This window comes from Micrasema longulum, unplaced genomic scaffold (genome assembly GCF_059751315.1).
Source record: "Micrasema longulum isolate JH-2025_06_02 unplaced genomic scaffold, ASM5975131v1 h1tg002936l, whole genome shotgun sequence".
Taxonomy (NCBI): Eukaryota; Metazoa; Arthropoda; class Insecta; order Trichoptera; family Brachycentridae; genus Micrasema; species Micrasema longulum.
In genome coordinates this window covers 29,257-44,982 of record NW_028280053.1, presented here as the reverse complement: position 1 = coordinate 44,982, position 15,726 = coordinate 29,257, and the positions used below count along the sequence as shown (strand labels likewise).

The window sequence follows — 15,726 nt, the reverse complement described above, 5'->3', positions numbered from 1 at the left end:
GCTTCAGGTGCTAGTTTAGACAAATGAAATACTTCATTTAATTTTTTAAATTTTTTTTCTTCATTTTAATAATTATTTATCGCCTTGCTATTGCTTAACACAACAAATAAAAACAAGACTAATTTGTTGAGTATTGTAAGTAGTTCTAAGATATTTCATATTTCATTTCATCTTGTTTTGGTCAGTCACGAATAAGAAGCGAGGTCTGTATGCAAAGACATGGTAAAGTGGCGTTATATCCTCTCTGGCCAAACAGGAAAGACGGGATGGTTTGTTTGTTTGTTTAATAAATCCACCGCGGGGTACCCACGCGCGCACTTTGCGAGTTCCGCGGACGATTTGTAATTTAGATATCTTTTATTTATTATCGACCATTTTCTATCTAGAGCGACCATTTTCCCGGCGGTTAGATTACCATAGATAAACAAAGATTTTGCTGTTAGCGCCTTCGTTAATTATCGCCCCTTTACGACTGTCTCAGAGCCCGATTGAATAGGGGGATTCTGGCAATATAATGGAATTATGAGCCATGATTTTCTCTTAGAATTAATAAGTTGTAAATTTTGGTAAATGTCTGAATCAGTGTGTCTTTAAAACTGGAAAATGTCGTGAAAGGGTTGCTCTGTATGAGGGTCTTTTAGAATGGTTGATGGAAGGGTTGCAACGAGGTTTGCCCGATCGGATCTAGTTTTCCCGGTCTACCAACAAGCTAGCAAACTAATATACTCCATGATTGTTACAATGAGAATATCAAACTGAACCAGAATTTTTTAGAAGTTATTTTTGTGTATCGTATTATCATCGCTATAATTTTTTTAAATTTTGTTATTTTGAATTACTCCGCCCGCAACGGCACTATTTGTCGTCGGTGAGTTTTCCTGACATTTAAAAATAAATTTAAAAAAAAACAAACATGGCTTCCCGGATACCGGAAATATATCAAAACACATAATTTATCGGCTTTTCTAAATAGCTGTTCACTAGAACTTGTGACGTTTTAAAGTATTTTATTCTTATTAAAACGTTTTTTTATACATTTTCTTTTCACTGAAATGGATTCGAGTAATCGAAGGTGTCTATATGTGCCATTACATAAAATAAATTTGAATATTTATTTTTGTAATTTTATTTATTGTTTATTGAAAAAGAGAAACTTATTCACGTTTATTTGCATTGGCCATTATGTATGTTAAAATCATCGTAATGTGGCCACATACACAGTTTGTTATATTTACTGTTTTGCCAATATTCGAACATATGTAATATAAAATGTACATGTTGTGTGTGTGTCGCTGCCAAATAGTTAAATCAGACACTCAATCGGATATCTAGGATGTTTATTATATGCTGCCATTCAATTAAATGGGTAACGGACGCACAGCCAAAATGTTTAATGCAACGTATGGCGGGCTGATATAAAATGCTGAACGTCGCTTAGCCTGTTTAATTTTAATACAGCAAAAATAATAATATTAAAAAAAAAAATTGTTAAGGATTGGTTGGGTTAAGTTTAGTATTAAAATAAACCATTTTTTTACTTAGCTTATTACAACCTATCCTAACCTAACCCGGCCGGCGGCTTTTGGTTCAGCCGTTTCCTAAGGGCTAGCTGTATTTTATTTTATTAGTGCCTGTATTTATTATAAAAAAATGTATTTACCATTGTTAGAATGGACTGCATAAGCCCGTCAAATTAATAAATAAATAATATATTATTGTAACGGTTTTTGTTATTTTTCTCGAAAATAACACCAAAACGGGAATTTGCTATCATTGCTTGCAATGCCCTCATATATAGATATAGAAAGATGTCGATATAAATAATAGCTAGAACACTTAATATAAATATTATACATATCACTTTAATTTACTAAAGCGATTAGCATTTTGATTTATTTCACTACTTAATAATGCATTGAAAAAATGGCCCGTCATTTTAGCCACTACTCCTTCTGTATTCGTTAAATAAATTGGCTCTCTTTCGGAGGGGATGCTTTGATTAATTCAGGTGACAATTATAGAGGTTATCAGGCTTCGTGGATCTCGGTTGGTGCTGAATATAGGCTAGGGGAAATTAAATCTAGGCTGAGGCGAGGTCAGTCTTGTCTTTGTCAACCGGTCTGAATACTATTCAAATCTGAGGATTTATTTGAGAACAAAGTTAGGTGGCCGATAGGTTATAAACTACATTTTCATCGATTGTTTTAATTCGTTTAGAGGTGCGAGATAATTTATAAACATCATTTATGCCTAAATTTGTTGCGACGGAGAGTGAAAACTTTTTTGAAAACGGAATATGGAAGTCTAGGCATTTACAAAGCTTTTGACCTGTCATTGGCCGGTTTAAGTGGTTTAGTTTAGAGGCGTGCAAGATGATTTATAAACATCATTTATGCCTAAATTTGTTGCGACGGAGAGTGAAAACTTTTTTGAGAACGGAATATGGAAGTCTAGGGATTTACAAAGCTTTTGACCTGTCATTGGCCATTTGAAGTGGTTTAGTTTAGAGGTGTGCAAGATGATTTATAAACATAATTTATGCCTAAATTTGTTGCGACGGAGAGTGAAAACTTTTTTGAGAACGGAATATGGAAGTCTAGGCATTTACAAGGCTTATGACCTGTCATTGGTCGGTTTAAGTAGTCACTTTACACGATGTGTACTACTCACCATTCAATAATATTTTTAGTTCGTCCAAATTTTTGTAGACAAGGACTGTATTCGACTCCCCGGAGAGCTATTGATATTAACATATTACAACAGAGATAAAGAACATTTTAGAGAAGGAAATATAGAAGTCTAGGCATTTACTAGGCTTCTGACCTGTCATTGGCGGTTTTAAGTAGCCACTTTACACACTGTGTAACATTCACCATTCCGCCCATACTTGAACATCTATATTCTTTCTACTCTTTCATCTGTTGATGTTTGTGCAGTCAAAGAGCTGAAACCTATATTTATGCGGGTGAGATTCATCTAATTGAATTGAATATTTAACCTTCATACTGGGCAACGCCTGAAAATGTTATTTTTTAAATTTCTATACTTCTTCACAGACCTGGTGGATTTATCATTAATATTCTTCTAAGACTTCTATATTACCTTCTCTAAAATTTTCTTCATCTCTGTTGTAATATGTTAATATTAACAGCTCCTCGGGGCGTTCAATCCAGTCCTTGTCTATAAAAGTTTAGACAAACTCAAAATATTGTTGATCCATCTGGTCCATGAAGAAGTATAGAAATCGAAAAAAAAAATTTTTAACGCGTTCGTAGTACGTAGGTGAAATAATTAAATTAGATGAATCTCACCCGCGTAAATAAAGGTTTCAGCTCTTTAATTTCACAAACATCAACAGATGAAAGAATTGAATGAATAAAAATGTTCAAATATGGGCTGAATGGTGATGTTACACAGTGTGGTCGTACAACTTGTAGATGCCTGGACTTCTATATTACTTTCTTTAATAAGGTTCTTCATCTCTGTTGTAATATGTTAACTCACCATTCATATACGCATTTTCATATCTCTTCCATCCGTTGACTTTTGTGAAGTAAGAAGTGTATGGAACTGACGATGTGATTAAATTAGTCCAATTTTGAATACCATTTTCTAAAAATATCATTTTAATTTTTTTTTCAGTGTATTTTTTTATATAGAGAAAAAGAAAAATACTTGAATTCTCATTATCAACACAATTTTTTAAATTTTCAAATTATTTCATAAAAGTCGTAAATAACTTACAGGCTGTAAAAATGGAAATCAAGTTTCGGTAGAGTGGGATTCGAACTTTGGACGTTTGATCTGTGAATCCAGTGAATCCAGGTAGTAACCACGACCACAATCCGGTTCGTGATAAATTTTTAGTTACTATAAACTTTTTGTTGTTAATAATGGTGGCTTAACACGGCCACAGTCTTAAAAGCAAACGTAACGGAGTCTTCGAAACGGAGGTTTTTAAAATATAAAGGTACACCTGAAAGCTGAAAAGGCGAAAAAAGTATAAAATAGACAAACAAGATTGCAGTCTACATTTGTTGTGGCGTCTGGTAGAGAGACTCATTTTGTTAATCCTTCAGTCATCAGACTACACTGGCTCGAAAACGAGTATGGAGAAATGAAAATGTTTGAATATAGAAAAAAGTATCAATCGATGCTGTAAAAATCACTCAAAATGACTCTTTCTATTTTGCTTACCTTTACTTAAATGTTAAATATTTAAACTCGAATTTTAGAAAAACCTAAGACTGTTATAATTTTTGGAATACATTTAATTTTCCAAATTTTTAAATATTTATTTGGGAAAAAAAACAACAGTTTTTGCATGTATTACATACGGAAATCAATATAATATAGGAGCTAAAATTGAAACAACAGTCAATATTAGTTTTCCACTCCGATGTAAGCTTATATGTAACATGTAAGCATTAATCATTAATCATTTGTCTACAATACCGCAGAGTGTGTGCGGACCAACTACTGCTTTACAAAATTATGACAGGAATGGTTGACTGTACAGAGCTGCTTGCTTTAATAACAATACATGTGCCAGCCAGGATTTGTAGACGGTACCACCTGTTTCATGTACCAATAAGTAAAACATCGTATATTAAAAATGCTTTTTTTCGTAGGACTTTTTCTATGTACAATACAAAATTTAAAAATATAGATTACACAAACATCACTCTGTCAGATTTAAAATTTACACTTAAAATGTATTATGTAACTTAGTAGACATTATAATAATAAATATGTACATCTCTCCTCCCCTCCTTATCCTCTCTTCAAGCATTTTTGTCCTTATCCCGCCCAATTTACAGTAACTTAATGTTCTTAAAATAAATATAAAAAAATCTTTGATTATTAAGTACATGAAAATAACATTTTTACATGTATAAATTGTATGTATTTATTTGATATGTAATATTTTCTTTACTAACTTTGTATACTATGTGGAAATCTGTTATTAGTTCTGAGTTTATACACTATATCTGTTTGTTTACTAAAAATATATATGTAGAACTGTTGATTTCCCAAATAAAATAAAATAAAATAATATAATAAAATAAAATAAAATGTATGTGACATTATAGGTATCAAAATAAACGTAATCTAAAAATTGAGAAATGGTAGGAATTTAGAAGTTGTAAATGAAAAGTAAACTCAAAATACCTAAAGTAAAAATAGTTAAGTAAATGAAAGTAAAAAATGTAATAAAATAAATTTAAAGAATAAGAAAAAAATACAGTAATATAAAAAAAATATCGTAGAAGGTACAAAACATAATAATGAACATACCTAATTACTGACAAGCAAACTGTCTATAAGGAATCTTTTATATTTCGTATAGGAGAGATGAAAAATGTCAGTGTGAACGGAAAGAACAATATTATAATAATGACTTGCTCTAAAGAAAAAATAATTTTTCCTTAAGTTAGTCTTAGGTATCGGCAAATTGAATGTAGTTTGGAGTTTTGTTCTGTTGGGTATAAGACTATCTGAAGAACTTGTAAGTAATAGGCAGTCTATGACGTTGTTAACAAGTTCAAATATCAATAGTTGATCTGCAATCACTCTTCTATACTTCAGAGTTTTAATTGTATTTGGTGTATTATAAAATTTGAATTTTATTAAATTTATATTTTTTCTGTATATCCGAATCTGCATCTAGGCGTTCGTTTTCAAAACTGTCAGTTAAGTCAGAATTTCATTCGACTTCAAAATTTGCTTATTTCTCTCTCATATTTTTAATAGGTTTTTAAGACAAAAATTTCCAACCCCAGAGCGATTAAATAAATCGTATTTAAATTTAAAATTGCCCGGTGGAATTAAATTTTTGACAATTTCAGTCCGTAAACATGCGTATCAAGAAGTACTAGACCCGTCAGTACAAACCGATGTACTTACTTCGGAGGGGGTCGGTAATGTGTCTCCGTAATCGCTGGGTAGAATTTAACGTAGTTATGCAGGAAGCAGTTCACAATTTAAAAAAAAAAAGGGATATTAATTTTATCGAATTCACGAAGGTCCATTCCATGTTTTGCTTACAACAGCCAGGCCGCTTTCATACAAAAAACTGTAACAATCTCCTTCTGAAAATTTTATGATGTCAAAATGTCATTAAAATGAATGTCACCTCATACATTCATAGTTTGTACAAGGTTCTAATTAATATGAGTTATGGGTGTCATAAAATTCATTATATCTGGTCAGATACATGATTAAATTCTTTTTCGTATTATAAAAAAAAAAACATGCATTACTTATCATTTGCCAAAGTAAAAAACATCCCAAAAGTTGTGTAGATTTAATTATTCGTTCTTTACACATAAGTACTATTATCTAATTTTCACATTTCCATGGCTGGCTGTTTTCTGCATAGCTATGTTCAATTTATCTTCAACTATTACGTCATAATGAAGCTGTATAACTTTAGTGCTTTAGATATGCGTATCGTGACGTACGCTTCCCCTTGTTACACAACGATGTACCTAGCCAAAACTTGAAGGTGGGGGATCGGTAGAGTATCTTCGTAATCGCTCGAGAGAATTTATCTTCAACTGTACCGTCATGGTGAAGGTGTGATGTTCTAGCTTCCGATCATAATCGCGGCCCTGGTTGGACGCCGCGTCGTTTGAAGGATTGTTGATACAACTTTTTATGAAAAACGTGTTTTTGTGGATCGCATAAAATACTTAATTTACGCGTGCTCGCTTGCTCGCTTGCCTACTTCTATCTGAAATTAAATATGGTCAAGTTTATATATTAAATAATCAAATCCCTACAATCATATCCGCCACGTGTTATGCTAAAAGTTTATTAAGTTTTCCGAAAATGACAGTCTCTCATTAGTCGGAGTGAGGGGTTTGCCTCACGTTCGAAGTTTTTAGCTACTTGTCTAAGTCCGTCCCGCGCCACCCCGGCTTTCTCTCACCCCTGGTCACCGGGGAAGATCTTTTAGGAAAATTACTTCCCTTAGAGGGGCCACACAACTGGAAACATGTTGTGGGTAACTTTGAAAGTCGTCCTTGAATTATAAACATACTTCCATTTCTCATTTCTGATGATTGCTTTTTAACAAAAGCGTTTTTATGACGGAATGCCTTTTATTATGTTTTCGTTTTCATTTAAATGCTAAAAACGGCGTTTATTTAATATAACGTTTTAATTGGGCAACAGTTTAACTGCATTTTTGTTATTTTTACGAATTATATTTATCTATTTGTACATATACGCGGCACGTAGTGCCTTTTGCCATACAAAAAATACATAGTGTGTAGAAATAAACACTTCAAATAATATACAGTAGATAAACAAAAAATAAATCATTAGTGGGTACATAAAATTTTAAAAGGTAGAAAATTTTTTTTTAATAAAAAAAAGACAGGTAGGTTTATCTTAAATCGTAGGTACATTAAAAAAAGTCTTAAAAAAATATTTTGAACTCTTTCAAGAGTCCATATACTTGAATTTTATTCCAACTGGCTTTTAACTAAAGCTGTATACATCCTTAACACCAAAAAGAGACTGGTGAAGGCCTTAGTTTTCTCAGTGTTCATGTATGGTGTGGAGTGTTGGACACTGAGGGAATCTGAAAAGAAAAAAATCGAAGCTTTCGAGATGTGGTGTTGGCGGCGAGTGCTGTGGATTCCGTGGACGGCCAGCCGTACGAATGCATCTATTCTCCAGGAACTGGACATAGGAGAAAGATGTGCGAGATGTGCGATCCATGTGCGAGAAAAGAATCCTGCAGTTCTTTGGGCATATTTCCAGGGGAGATTCTGATAGTTTGGAGAAAGCTATTCTTCTAGGAAGTGTCGAAGGGACAAGTTCGCGTGGACGTCAACCGACAAGATGGAGCGGTAAAGTTATCAGAATCATCACTGACGAATGCCTATAGAAGAGCACAAGACCGTTCCAGACGGAGGGAGACTGTCCACAGACGAGCCATGCCTGGAGTCAGGCGTAATCACCATCCTCAGACATGAGGCACGGATTGAAGAGTATACATCAATTTCAAAGTACTATAATATTTTTTGAGTCCTTCGTCACTTGCAAAATAAATCCTAACATTTATAAGGATTTATTGGCTATGCATTTTTTGTGACTGATAAAAGACAACATTTGATCAAAAATGACTCCTTTATCTTGCACTTCAGAAACAGAAATTATTTTGTTTTTCCCAATCAAATAAGATGGGGTGGGGTTATTTATTCTGAAAAATCGTATGACCCGACATTTGTTAATGTTTTGCACGATTATCAACTAACTACAGTGTAAAGCAATACAATGGGCCGTAGGTACTCAGGTCAAGAATTACAAGTGCAAACTGAAATCGTCCGTTACACGTTTGGTGCTAAACTAAAAACCAAATAAAAAAATTGGAACACTTTTGTTTTTTTTTTTTGTTGGAAGTTGCTGTTTATTAGTCGAACAGCAAATAAATAATTCGTCTAATTTTATCTGTAGAGTTAAACAATCATTGTCAATGTTAATTATTTTAAACGATCGAAATCTTCATGTCGTCAGCAAAACACAATACAATGAGATAATGTGTATGCTTGCATCAATGCCTTTAACTCTTATTAAATCACTGAAAACATAAATAAACTACTCATTTAATTAAAAACAATGATTTTCTACTCTTTCATATAGTCTAAAATCGTTTTTATTGATATTTAATTATATCTTTATTTCCAGTTGTTAACAGAAATCCACCTCTTACCTCTTGGATGCGTTTGTTTTTTGTTCAATTATCTCGAAAAGTAGAGCCTTTATGTCAACAACAACAAACCATTACGCCGTTTCTCCGTAAGGGTAAGCAGAGAGGATAGAACGCCAAATCACTCAATATTTGCATGCAGATCTAGCTTCCTCTACATTCGTACATCTTCTCATGCACGCGCGCCGATTATTCCGAATTTTAACATGTCAATCTTCAAGTATTTGTTGGATTTGGTCATGCCATGTCTTTCTCGGTCTTCCTCTATTTTTGCATCTATTAACATTCGCATTATAAATATTTTTAGCCGTTCTTTCGCTGACCATTCGCTCTGCATTTCCACACCAGCGCAGAACTCCTTTATTGATTTTGTTAACATTATTTTTTTAATAAATATTTGCGTTCTTCTGATTTTCCCAAATATTTCAGTTTGAGGGCCATTTTCAACGAGTTGTAAATAACTCACTATTAGAAAATGGAATCAAGTTGGGGTAGAGTGGGATTCGAACCACGGACCTTTGGCCCGTGAGTCCGAGACACTAGCTACGGGACCACAACTACAAATCTCAGCCTTACATCATGTACATAGTTTTACCACACATTCGCCTGAGAGATCGAATTCCGACAGCATTCACCCTTATTTCATCCCTGTTTTTCTAAATCCATACTTCGCTCCCATACAGCAGGGTCGGGACCAGGTCTCCATTGTGAACTGCTTTTGCCATTTGCGACAAACATTTATTTGCTAAAGTTGAGCCTTTACGTCAAATGTTATTAATATGGTTAATAGTGTAATAGTAGATCATGTGAACTGGCGTCAGATATCGTTATATAATAAATGCGTGAAGACGTATAGGAGCTCCTACCCATTTGGAAGTGACAGAAGAAAACGATGATTTGCTTTGATACGTGTTTATTACATGTATAAACAGAGTGACAGAAAGGGTAACTGAGTAGACATTTTACGTTGACTTCCTAAGCAATGAACTAAATTATATGTTGAAATTGTTTGGGGCTGTCCAAACTGCATACCTATTGTTTTTTTTTATTTTGTTATAGAGAGTTTCATTGTTTCAGGTCCCGACTAGCTAGAAAATTCCTGTGTTAAGGAAGGAACTTATTTTCTTCAGGTGGTTTTTAATTTTATTTTTAAATGATACTTAAACAATTCAAATAATAACATCATAAAACTATATATTGTATCAGATTGACTATGTTATCTGACTGTGTAACTAAAGGTTTGCTGCTTATGTATTTTAGTGTTTACTTTAGTTCAGTATCAGGCATAGAGGAAACATTCACATTCTATCACTTCTTCACAATATTTTAAATAATCCCGCTTCGCCTGTTTATCTGAGAGAGCTCATCCAACCTCTTTCACATCACGGACTGTCTCTTCGTTCTAGTAACGAGAGAACCCTTTTAATACCCTGTCATCGCTCTAATTTTCTTCCCTCCTCTTTCACAGTAGTAGCCGCTCGATTGTGGAATAACATCCTTTTTCTTTACTTCCCATCCCCTCTCCTCTCTTCATAGTATAGTGTTAATTTTTTTAATATATTTTTTTTATTATGTAAATCTTCGTTTTTAATTTTTGTATAAAATTGTAAGATTCAATATGTCCATGTATTTATAATTTTCTCAATCTGAACGGTTTGCGTAGGTAGGAAGAAATTGCCCTAAAGCAATATGCCCGCCCTTATATGTATATATATTGTATATATAAACTGCAGTAAATTCACTTTTAAAACCAAAATTAAAAAACAATTTTATGAAAAAAGTTATGTTTCCATATAAAAAAAATATTTTTACATCATAAATTTAAGTTGTTTCTTTTCACTTATATCAAACACACTTACCCTGTCCATAAACCTACCCTCACACCCATATACAATCACACACATATTCACATACCTACCAAAACCACACTCCACTTTTTTACACACGCATCCTCACACAAAAAAAATTCGCACACATGCACTTCTATGAACTAATATTTTTATAATTGTATTTATGTGAAAAACTAATTTGGCTTTATTTTATGTTTTTTTTTTATAACGTTGTGTATATTTTTTTGTATTGCTGTAGTTTTTCTGAATAAACAAAATTAAATTAAAGTGTCAGATAAATAAATAAATTAGTTCCTAGCGAGAATTTGATTTTGTAAACTACTTCCTTATCTGTCAGTGATTTTGTCGATATGGCTGATATCCGCGCATGTCAGAAAAAATCTGTCATCAGCAATTTAGGTGTTTTAGTAATCAACTGAATTCACACAGGAAATGTATGATTCCGTTTTTGCATTGTCCTTAATACAACAGTAGGTCAGCTAAAACTGTTTAAAACACATACAAATTGACCTCCATTTTTTTTTATCTCTTCATATTTGAACACAAAAAACGGCCTAATAACCTCCTAATAATAATTAAAACTTAAGGGCAGTAAAATAATAAAAATTATTAAAAAAACAATATGTTTCTTGACTTACCACGCGTGAAGTCTTCTTCTTCTGAATAAATTAAAAATATTTTTAAACTAAGTTGAATTACACAAAGAGTCAATGTTAATTGTCTTTCAGGCAGTGCACATATTTGGGGTTAATAATCGATGTTTTAAACTTTTTTTTGAGTCGCGGGTGTCTCGAAAAATCTGAAAAAAAGAGAAAAACGTATTAACACTTTGAGTACCGGCCGAATACACATAGAATTTACCCTGTGCCCGGCCCATTTTGGTAAAATTTCGTGCTTTGTGAAGGGTTTCTTAAAAGTGTCATAATTATGAAAATACTGAGTCAAATCAATTGAAACTGCTCATATTTATTTGAAATAATTAAATAAGTCATTTTTTATGATAGTTTTGCCAACATTGGCCTTTATGGAGAGCCACATTGCGCATTGCAATGTTCGCACATCTTCAGGGTCTCACTCCTTTTTTGTGCTTTGTAACCCGGAGCTGTGTAAACACGTGATTATAATAACCATGCGTTGTGTCCCGGTCCTGTGTTTTCATGTGGTTTACCAGCAGCGAAAAAGTACCAATTAAAGTCACTAGATGTCAATAAAATGCACTCCTTTAGACAGCAGGTAAACCACGTGAAAACACGGGACCGGGACACAACGCATGGTTGTATAATCACGTGTTTACACGGTTCTGGAATACAAAGTGTAAATAAATCAGATATAATAGAAACTTCACTGGTTCTTTGCTGATGAAGATTAACCTCTAATGTCCCCAGGTGCACATATATAGACTTCATTTTTTAATTATTGATGTGAAATGATTTTAACAATGTTTGATTATGTCCAAATGCATGCAGACTGGCTGGATTTCCTCACTAGGGAGTTGTTCGTATTTAAATTTACTAGCCGGATGAATCTCACCCACGTGATAACGGTTTTAGCTCTTTTACTTCACAAAATTCAACAGATGGAAGAGTTGAGGAAATGTGGATGTTCAAACATGGGCAGAATGGGGAATGTTACACAGTGGGTAAAGTGGCCACTCAAACCAGCCAATGACAGGTCATAAGCCCTGTAAATGCCTAGACTTCCATATTCCCTTCTCGAAAACTTTTTCCCTCTCTGTTGAAATAAATTTAAATGATTTTTTTTACACGGGAAATACTTTTAAACAACTCTCTAAGATATTCTTTCACTTCAAATGCAGCTCATACCATTCTTCAACAGATTTAAATTGTAAGTTTTTCGATCGAAAATCTTTGAGTGTTAATTACTCAAAATGGCGTGTTATGCTCCTTTTTTGTGGTTAATAACAATGTTTTTAAAATAAATTATTTAAGTTAGAAAGAATTGGAGTAAAAAAACCTTTGTAAATTTCATAAATTACAACAGGGACAAAAAAATATTTTAGAGAAGGATATATGAAAGTCAAGGCATTTTTAGGGCTAATGACCTGTCATTGGGTGGTTTAAGTGGCAACTTTACACACTGTGTAACATTCACCAATTTGCATATATTTGAACATCTATATTCCTTCGATTTCTTCCATCTGCTGACGTTTGTGAAGTTTAAGAGCTGAAACCTTTATTACTGCGGGTGAGATGCTTATGATTTAATTATTTCACCTACATACTACACCTTACTACTTTTTATTAATTATATTGTATATGTATATGAAATCAAGATAAAGCTGTTTTTAAATTGACTTAAATTTACTGTCTTATATTTTATTTAAATATTTTTCTCATCGTTTCTTTGAATCCCTTAAAAAATGTTTTTATTACATTTTTTTTTTTTTAATTCTTCATTTTTAATATTATTTCCATTTGTTAATACTAACTACAAACTTTTAAATTACTTTTTTTATTTTAATTTAAATTTTTAAACAACTTTCATTTATGTTTTTTTTCCCTTCTCTTTTTTGTACTTTCATTGATAACCTTACATATAATTATAACATAATATGGAAAATTCACTGGTCCATTAGAGTTAAGTCTAACTGTGTAAAATATAAAACTATGTCTGTACTGTATGTTTCCCGAATAAAAGAAAATGAAAAAAAAAAAAAAAAAAATACTAGGCAACGCCTGAAAATATTTTTTTTATTCCCATCTCTTAAATTTTCTTGATCGCTGTTGTGTTATGTTCATATTAACAGCTCTTAAGGGGTTGGATCCAGTCCTTGTCTACAAAAATTTGGACAAACTCAAAACATCGTAGATATTTAATTTAATTATTCGAAAATAATTATTGAACCGTATATCTATGTTTTTTAATATTTTTAAGTCTGAAACACGTTGTTACATCACCGCGGATAAAGGAATTTTGTAACACAGTCTTTTAAGATTCACTATCGTGTGTGAAGGAGCACGCCACTGCTATTTACCCCGAAGACTCGAAGGTGTGAATATGAAAAAACAACGAAATGTCAAGAACCAAGAACAAACGACCCTTTCGGGGTCCGCTCTGCCGACTGCCCTCTCCATACCAGACGCCAGTGGGGTGGCGGGGGGCCAATGAATATTATATAAAGTGAAGGTCCCATCGACCTTATCAATAATGCAAACATGACCTCTGTCGGCCAAGCCGCTACTGATCCAGTGAGAGAAAATTAGTGGCCATCGAATAAAAACTATTCCATTTGTCCGGCATATAGAATGAGGTTTCTGTGGGTTTTTTAATTTTTTTTATTTGTAAATAGACTTATCAAATTAAGCCAATTTGAAAAAAATATTTTTGTGAATCATATACTCAGCATTATGATTTTTTTTAATTTTGTGATTTTGAAATTACTCCACCTGAGACGTCACAAGTTCTCTTCGGTGAGTTCTGCTGATAGATAAATTGGCTTGCCGTAAACCAGAATTTTGTGATCATAATTGTGGTCTCATTGTTATGCAAATGATATACAGATTGTAAACCAGACGAGAGAAGTGGGCTTGTTAATTTAATTAATAGATGCATTGATAAATTAGGAAACTGGATGGCTAAAAATAGACTCACATTAAATCCATCTAAAACGGAACAACTATGGATGGCTTTAGCAAGATGACAGAATTTGATTCAGGATACGACACTATCTAATGTAAGGAGTACCGCTTTACTTACCGCTGTTATACTACTGGGAGTCTTTCTTAGTTCTGACCTTTCTCTTGACGGTCAAATTAGTAAAATAATAAGTTCATGCTTGTACCAGCTGAGACACATTTAAAAGAAATTGCCGACTGAACCCGCGCGTCAATTAATAAATGCGTTTCTAGTGTCCAGAGTTAATTATTGTAATGGTATCTACGAAGGTCAACCAATGAATAAAATGCCGCATAAAGACTTTTTTTTTTAATCTCTAAGTTCAGTCATATCACTCCACTACTTCAAGAATTACACTGGCTACGTTTTACACAGAGGGAGGAACACAAACTCTGTTGGATTATGTATAAGTCACTGCACAACTCTGCTCCAGAATATCTAGGGAAACTTTGCATTCCAGATGAACTAGCTGACAGACGTCACAGACGTCTTACGCTAAGATCAGCTACATCTACGTAGAGAGGAAATGTTATTATAAATAAACAGCGCACTAAGTTCAGTGAGCGCGCATTTGCGGTCGCAGGCCCTATGGCTTGGAATGCTCTCGCCGTAGAAATACGAAACTGTGAGATTGAAAAATCTTACAACCCACATTATTTTTATTATTAATTATTAACAATATTTTGAGTTTGCCAAATTTTTTGTAGACAAAGACTGGATAAATCCACCTGGTGCATAAAGAAGTATAAAAAAATTTAAAAATAAAAAAATCAGGCGTTGCCTAGAATGTAGGTGAAATAATTCAATAAGATGAATCTCACCCGCATAAATAGAGATTTTAGCTTTTTAACATCACAAGTATCAACAGATGAAAGAATTGAAGAAATATAGATGTTTAAATATGGGCAAAATGGTGAATGTTACACAGTGTGTAAAGTAGACCAGCCAATGGCTGGTCGTAAGCCCTGTAGATGCCTAGGTTCCATATCACTTTCTCTAAAATGTTCTTCATCTCTGTTGTAATACTTAATTATTGTTTATAATTTGAAAAAAATCAAATAAATAAATAAATCCTTAGCATGTGATTTTAAAGTTAATTGCTTTACATAAATTACAAATTCAATCAATTAAAATTAACTTGATTTATATAATCACTTTGTAAAGAGCCCATGCGGTGAATAAAAGTTAATTTTTATTTTTTATTACGATTTTCACACTATTTCAATATTAATACATTATTAAAAGAAAACAAAGTATTAAAACATATTTTGTCCCGATAAACTATTAAATAATAGTTTGTCATCGGATGCTCAGACATAAGTTTTAATAAAGAATCAAATAAAAGAGTACATACATAATACTGTATACATATTAAATAATGAACACATGTTATTTTGTTTTTGATGCTGATAAAAATATAAGAAAGATAGAAAATAAAAAACTCAACAAAACCAGATAAAATGTTTTTTTTTTTTAAAGTAGGAAAATAGAGATAAATATATATCAATTAAAACTAAA

The 15,726-nt window shown here is 32.8% G+C and overlaps 1 long non-coding RNA gene across 1 annotated transcript in view; it reads right to left on the bottom strand.

The window, feature by feature from the left end:
* The window catches only part of LOC148271317 (uncharacterized), an 87,517-nt gene that overhangs the window by 59,589 nt on the left and 12,202 nt on the right, over positions 1 to 15,726 (bottom strand). Inside the window, exon 2 of the long non-coding RNA XR_015825124.1 lies at positions 11,211 to 11,371. This is a non-coding gene — a long non-coding RNA (uncharacterized LOC148271317). The remainder of the gene's footprint in view (positions 1 to 11,210; positions 11,372 to 15,726) is intronic.